Source organism: Chanos chanos, chromosome 11, assembly GCF_902362185.1.
Source record: "Chanos chanos chromosome 11, fChaCha1.1, whole genome shotgun sequence".
Taxonomy (NCBI): Eukaryota; Metazoa; Chordata; class Actinopteri; order Gonorynchiformes; family Chanidae; genus Chanos; species Chanos chanos.
Window position 1 is genome coordinate 14,830,116 of NC_044505.1, and position 8,363 is coordinate 14,838,478.

Here is an 8,363-nt window from a genome sequence, read left to right on the forward strand (position 1 = left end):
CTCACACACACTCTCACACTCACTCTTTTGAGCAATCCCAAATAAACATGCTTGAATTCTACAAAAGAAAATCATCTCTCACTATGTTCAAACTTGGGACTCTCAACAGATCTTTGTGGAGATCTTGTATGTGTATAGTGTGTACTTTCGTTGAAATAGCGTCATAATGACTACCTTTGTCTACCTTTGCCCGGTAAACCTCAAAGTATTGATGAATCTTATATCATCCGACTGCGATAGGTGATGTTTATAGGTCTGGACAGGGCCATAAAACAGTACATAAAATGGTAAAACACCGCCACATCATTTTCATGTCCTCAGCGTTTTGTGCTGTTGGAGTGTGGGAGTCATACATTTTGAAAAATGTCTGCTTTAATGTATTTAGGTTTCCATTAAACCTCCAAACCCCCAAACAGCCGTGGGAACCTCATGCAAACAATAATGGGAGAGAGAGAGAGAGAGAGAGAGAGAGAGAGAGAGAGAGAGAGAGAGAGAGAGAGAGACATTTAACATCTGACAGAGGTAAAATTTACAAAGGTGGGGGGTGGGGGGGGGGGGGGGGGGGCGCTGGGGTCTTGTTTTGTTGCTTCCAAAACTACCTGTTAGCAAAGTGGCTACTCAGCAAATAACGATATTAGCATTCTTGGCATGAAACTGGTCAATGACGCAAATAGGAATATTGAACTGCATCAGATTAAGACAGCAAGCTTGTGTCTCTCTGAACATACAGGATACAGTTAGAGCCTTGTGAGACACATAGGGACATTAAAAATGTAACGGTGTATTTCTTTAACCCGGACAAATAGTTACCTAATTTAATTCAACAAACCAGAGGGTTATTGCATGAAGGATGTTTTCCGAGGGGATGTTGAGCAAAAAGCTGTCAAACACAAAAAAACCACTGTGATTAAGTTTACGGGGTAGAGGTTGTTCAAAGAGAGGAACCGAAATCTAAACCTACACCTACCGCCAAACCTAAATATATGCATATTATGTGATCCCTTAACTTTTTTTTTATTAATTAATTAATTTATTTATTTTGTAGAATGTACCCTTAGGACAACAACCCCTCCATAAGTTTCCCTATTTATTTAATCATCTTCATTTCTGAAGGGAAAAAAGTCCAAGTAGCCACTATAGATTACCAGCAAGGCCGGTTCAGCACGTACATTCAAAACAGTTTAAACACACACACACACACACACACACACACACACACACACACACACACACCTCTTAGAATAATACCTTACATCACCTCCAATCTACACTTTCAACCAAAATCCTTCTGCTCTGAGTATGCTGTGGACCACAAAAAAAACCCAAAATACTTTGTAATACGCTGATGTGTTTCTTCCTATGATTGATCTCAGGCGTCTTTGAACAGGATTGGAAAACGGAAAGATGAAACAGACATGCAAAGAAGAAGATTAAGTATTGATTTGCGTCATGTTCTCAACTTTCCCTGAAAGGCTTTACCAGTGATCAAAAAATGAAGAGCAATCAAACCAAACAACAGTGTATGAGACACTGTAAGTTTATATATACGTTTCTCTCTCCTAGTTCTGGTACGGCTACACTAACAAGCACCTATTGGCCTGGAGCTGCCACAACCTCTAATATTATGCATAAAATTAGAGGCTGTCGCGTGGCTTTCCAGTGCGTGGAGTACGTTTAAGCACAGGACCTTTTTTAAGATGTTATCTGTGAGGTCTGTTTTTCTTTCAGTAATGGTGAACCTCAGTCATACTCTAAGGCTTACGCGACCTTGGATGCTATTATCTGCTATTAATTGCGATTAATGGATCGTGAGGCAACATCTAAACAGATGCGCGCCCGAAAAGTGGTTTATTTTTTCGACAAAGGGCGTACGACCTTGGCAAAGGGAAACTACTGTTCAGAATATCCATTCCACTCACATCCACTCTCCCACAGGGTTCGGAATACCGTAACAGGTGGGGGCAATGATGAATTGAATTTCGATACCATACGGACAAGAACAATCATAGTTTCCGATGTGCAAACCATAATGCGGGCGGAATACCTCTCACACCTTGTTGTAGTTCACACACACACACACACACACACACACACGTAGACAAACAAAGCTTGCAGCCTAACCACAAACAGTCTCTAACAGACAACTGTGCGACAGCAAGAGAGCATACAGTGTATTTAACTATCTCTTTTGATCTTGACCGTATTGTCAGAGATGCTCCAGTCCCCAGCTGACAGATTAGCGCGCGAGAATCAAGGATATCGCCCTGTATTTATTTTAAAGCATGCACATGCGTCAGAACAGCGATTCCTCCTATGCTCGAGCCAGATGTTACCGTGGTATTAAAAGGTCGGGATGCTTCAAGGCAAATAACAAGCTGAAACACACGCACGCTGACTGAAACACACACAGCTATAACACACACACACACACACACACACACACTTACAAGAATATCAAACATATATAGCGATATAAGATCTGACTGTGTGAAACATTTGATCCCGTTCTGTGATTTTTTAATTTTTTTTAAAAAAAGGCATCGTTGGATTTGCTGTACTAATCATAGGGATCAAACACACAAAGGTTATTTGTCCACTGAGGCGAGTAACGTAAAAATACAGGCTGCAGATTCTGACTTTTCTGTTTTCAGCAGTGTCTTTGGAATAAACTACACAGTCTGCTATTTTTTCCGTTTCTGAGCATAAGATTTGTACTTATTTGGACATTCCTCAAATTCAGGTAAACTCACTCTTGGGCTTACCTTTGATACAGAATGCTGTCCATACGAAAATCTTGATGTACAGAATTCCAAGAAACTTTCGACACTGCATTGTCCCACAACACAATAGTCCTCACCGATTCACAGCGATGAAACTTTCGGCCGTGAGCATCTGAATAGCGAGGAGTGAGATGCACAAATGCACCGTTCGCGCGCGGTTTCTCTCTCTCTCTCTCTCTCCCTCTCTCTCTCCCTCTCTCTCTCTCCATTTCGGTCACACACACACACACACACACACACACAAAGAGGCTAGGAGCGCGGGGAGGGGGCAGAGATAGAGAGAGAGAGAAAGTGAGAGAGAGAGAGAGAGAGTGTTCTTGTGTAAAGCCAACATTATTCTCGTCTTTCTTGGCCCATTAAGTGTGTGTTTCGACTGCTTAATCAATGTGCCAATACCCCAAGCCACCTCAATAAATAAATAAATAAATACATACATAAATGAGTAAATAAATAAATAAATACGCACGTAGACGCCAACATATAAACTGGTGAACTGGACAAGTGAATATAAAACAAATGCTCAAAAGGCACAGTTGCTAGACATTACGACATGTTAAGTTCAAAATCAGACAGGCCAAGTAAACAAATATTCAAATTAAAATGCTGTAAAACTACATTAGGCTCAATATGCAGGCTGTCATATATTTCAGTACTCATGGATATCTCATTAGGTTGATCCCTGAAATGAAGCCTAAATGTATTTCTTTTGTACTCCTCTGATCATTCATGAATGATGATCATCCAGGACAAAAATACACGCGCGTGTTGCCGCAATAAGAGCGGGGTTCCGCGGTTTGAACGCCCTGTAATACATCTAACATGCCCTGTGGTTTGTGTGTTGATGTCACTGTCTTGGGGAATAAAGGTTGTTTTCTTGTGATCCATCGTCCTGTTTATAATGTCTGAAAATGCACAGGCACCAAATATAGACCAATAAAACGTATGCAGAACGACTCTCTCTCTCTCTCTCTCTCTCGCTTGCTCGCTCTCTCTGTGTGTGTGTGTGTTTGTGTGTGTGTGTAAATGTTATTCGGTTCGTACTGTACATTAATATGTTCACATTTATTTGATTATGTCAGTGTCTCAGTGTCTGATCGCTGTGAGAAAATCGCTGGGTATCCACTGTTTCTCAAAACGCGATTACGTAATCTTTCAAGGAAGACAGGCGTCAAATACAATGATTATCACAGAGGTAAAGACAATCTCCCAAAAATTAAATGCAGCTTTGTGTTCTCGCGTGGTAATATTTAATACTCTACTCTGACGTAGGCCTGGCAGCTTACACCACACGACAGTGGCTGAACATCACGTAGTTTCGACACATAGAAGTGTTTTGGTCTAGGCCTAAATATTAGAGGAACATGCAGGCATAGCGACACACCTATCCACTCTCCAAGCATCCTGAACCACACGGAACTTGACAACCTGCACCGACACTGCCTTGCCACACTGTAGTCTGACCTCTCTCTCTCTCTCTCTCTCTCTCTCTCCCTCTCTTTCTCCAGCATCCACAAGCTTTGCACAAATGTCTCAGAGCATCAGGCGCAAGCGATGAGCGGGTATTAAAAGTGCAGCGCTTCGGTCTAGCCTCGTGCGCATTTTAAAAGGCGACCGCCGTCAGCCCCACTCAGCTTGTGCTGGACTGAATCCACCGGCATCGCGCGGAGCGTAGAACATCGGGTCAAGATGTCAAGCCTACGGAGTCAAGACGAAAAAACCGTCGTTCTTTCTCTTCTGTATTCCAACCGCCTCAAAAGTGGACGGAACAGGAGGAACGCCTTGTCCTTTTGAACTAGGGCAAGTAAACGCTCCAAGACAATCTCTTTGGTCAGCAGAAAAGTAAACAGTGTATCGTAACACCCTCCTTCTGTATATAATCAAAAGGGCAAATGTTAAGGTCAGACACGGTGACTAAATTTCCTATATTTTTGGACAGAGTGATTGATTATTTCCTGATGATGAAACACTGAGAGGCACAAGTGCTGCTCAGTATGGCCCAAATTCTACTAAAGGGAGCAATTCTGGTTCTCTTAACTGATAACCTGGTCTTTGAAGAGCTTTCCTTCAGGTGAAAGCAAGAAGAAAGTTTGGGGCGATAGTGAATTATAAAGACTTGTTCCAGCCTTTAAGTGCTCTCTCACAGGTTTCTTGATGGCTGTCTTCCAAACTGCGGCTTGTGGAGAATGCGAATGCGACTGAATCAGCGGACCAAGTGTAGGCTGAAGGTGAAAGTAAGGAGCAGAATTCATAACCGTCCTGAGCAAAGTGCATGCATGTTTGAAAGAGAGAGAGAGAGAGTGAGAGAGAGAGAGAGAGTGAAAGAGAGAGAGTGAGAGAGAGAGAGTGAGAGAGAGAGAGAGTGAGAGAGAGATAGAGAGAGACAGAGAGAGAGAGAGAGAGAGTCAGTCCTCAGCCCCAGGTCGATGAATAAGGAGTGAAACGTTATTTTGTTTCATGCTCATATTAAAGTGGCCTCTTGTCTTCTTATAGAGACCTTGAGTGGACCTCATCATGGTTTCTCCAGCGCTCTACCTCTCTTTCTCTCTTCCTGCCTCTGTCTTTGGTCTCTCTCTGTCTCTCTCGCTTTTCTCTCTCTCTCTCTCTCTCTCTCTGTGTTTGTGTGTGTGAATGCCCGCATGCATGAGAGAGAGGGGGGAGAGAGAGAGGAGGGGGGAGAGAGAGAGAGGGATAGGGAGAGAGGGAGAGGGAGCGAGAGAGAGAGAGAGAGAGAGAGAGAGAGGGAGAGGGAGAGAGAGATGGAGAGAGAGAGGGGGAGAGAGAGACAGGGAGAGAGAGAGAGAGAGAGAGAGAGAGAGAGAGACAGAGAGGGAGCGCACCACTGGGAAGCACCAAAAGTCATTCTATTGTACAGACACAGTATGTGGTGAATCTGAAAGGCAGAGAAAAGAAATTTGAACTCAGTGAAATCAATAATGTAAGACAGAAATGAAGTCAGATTCAACCCACTCATCCACCTATTAGAAAACACATACAGTCCACAAATGAAGAGATATTAAAGTCAAAAGCAGGCATTACATTTATGTGGTATACAGAACAGATAAAGGTTTTTTTTTCTTTCTTTCTTTCTTGGAGTGCCTGAACCGCGTTTTTTTTTTCCTTTTTCTTTTCTTCCCAAGATGGTTTGAGGATGCCACAATATTGCATGAAAGACCAGTTACGTTATACTGGTCTCGGAGGCACAGAATAAATGACTAGACACTCGAGATGACAAAGTGACGGGGCAAAACTGTGTATTCGTGCGCGTGTGTGTGTCTGTGCGCGGGGGCGCGCGCACGCGTGTTAGAACTAACACAGATTGACAGAGTGTCCTCTCTGATTAACTGGGTGCGTCATGTTTCCGCAGGTGACTCAGGCCTGGGTCTCTCTCACAGCATTCATATGACCCGGGATAACTAATAGGTAGTGACACGCTGGAGACCTCACAGCAGACTGTGGTGTGATGATAGCTACGCTGGGTCGCAAAGAGAACCCGAGAGTAGACGTTTGGTTATCGAGATTATGCGGAGACGTTCTGCCCCCTGCTGGGGCTAAAGGAGAGAGTTGGAATTCAAAAGTGCTATTGAGGTACTTGAGTGTAATTCCATTGTAAATTAACACAGTTTGTCGCGTAGATGGGCGTCACATGTTCGCCAGAATGGGATACCGAAAAGCTAGACATTAATAAATGCACACAATACATCAGAGAGCCTAGGTTAAAGCTAAGAACTTTTAAATATATTTGTGCAGTAAAGAAGGTAATTATGTGCAGTAAGAATGTGCAGTAATTATATAAGTTATTTTATTGAAGCGAAAACGACTGGACTTAATTGTTTCTGCCACATTACCACATAAAATCGACGTAGAACACAGCGATACAGATTTAGCATAAAATATGAATAGTATGTCTCTTGAAATGTTGCATGGTGAGTATACTGACATAGTTTCAGAAGAAAAGAAGGTTAGAGGACATGTCTGTGGAGTGATGTTAGCCCGGTTAGGACGTTGTTAAAAACACAGCACTGTCACACCAGTTTACGTCTCGCGCTCTGAATTATTTAGTAGCCGTGTGATGTAAGACTACGGTCTGACTTTAACGAGTCTAACTAAGATGTGCGAGGCTTTCTATTGTGCCCAGTGAACTAACAATGGCTAGATGAAAAGAGATTGCATGGGGACGACTACTAAAGTTGTACCCGTCCCATAGCAGAAGGACAATCTGATTTTTCAACGTCAGCACCGCAGGATTGACTGCTATTTTCTGCCACCTAATGGACAAAATTATGAACTACAGTTACAGTCATTTTAACGTTCATAGCCTCTTTGAGGAGGAATAGTGCCGCGCCTAAGTGCATCTTTCTCGCGCTCTGCATTAATCAGCAGCAGTTAATACGACCACGTCCCTGAATGAGCATATCTTTTATTGCCATATCAGTAAGATTTAATGTTGTTGTTGTTGGTTGGTATGGTTCTTATTTAGACTCACATATCTCTGCCCGAATAATTAATAAAACAATAAATTAAACAATACAATTAAATTAAACAATATGTTAGTTCTTTATTGTTTTTAATATCTTACTGAGATTCCAAACTGTGACACACAGTTTTACGACTAATAATAATAATTATCATTGATGACATGTATTTTAATAGTGACAGGCTCCGGATTAATTTTTTTCCATTAACAAACAGGATTGACTCCAGTACTCATGAACACCAGTCACTTACTCTGACGCCTCAGAGAAGAGTGCATAAACATATCTACAGTTCTGTCAGAACACCGGTTCAAACTGGTTTACACCGGTTTCAGCCCGGGTCAGACAGGTCTCAGCGTCTTTCCTTCAGTTAAGTGAAGACAAAGAGTTGAACATACAGCTTTGCGGGAAAAGTCTTTCGTTACAAAGCATCTTAAGAATTATTCTTACAGATTCCATCTCTCAAAACTGCACATTTATTACTCTGAACTGACACAAAGATGCGGAACTGGATAGAGAATATTTACAGAAACATATCGGACACAATAATGAATTTTGCCAGTGGACTGGTATATGCACATTTTCTGCTGTTTGTATGCACGTATGTATGTACTGTATGTATACACACATACATACAACACGACACACACACACACACACACACACACGCACATTTTCAGACGACCGTCTCTACAGCTGAATGTACAAGAGAATAGAAGTGTTTAATGATAAAAGTTGTTTGTGGTTGTTCAGCTCAGATGAAAAATGACCAATCGAACAACACAGACGGTCTGTTCCACACAGGCAGCACACCGCTCTCTCCGAGGAGAGGACGAGGGAGAGAAGAGGTGAACAGGAGAACGCGACAGTACGGAACCTTAGAAGGAGGTAACAGAACGTGAAGTCGTAATTTAACGGAGATTCAAACGTATGCTCCCAGCTCAGTAACTCCTTCCTTTTGCATTTTAGACAGCTCTGGAATTCTTTTTTTTTCTTTCTCCTGGTTTCTGTGAAGAGGTGGTGTGCACTGAAGGAAGGCGTGTATAGAGATTTTTTTTGGGGGGGGGGGGGGGGGGAGGAGGAGGTGGAGGAGGGGAAGGGGCACGTAGAT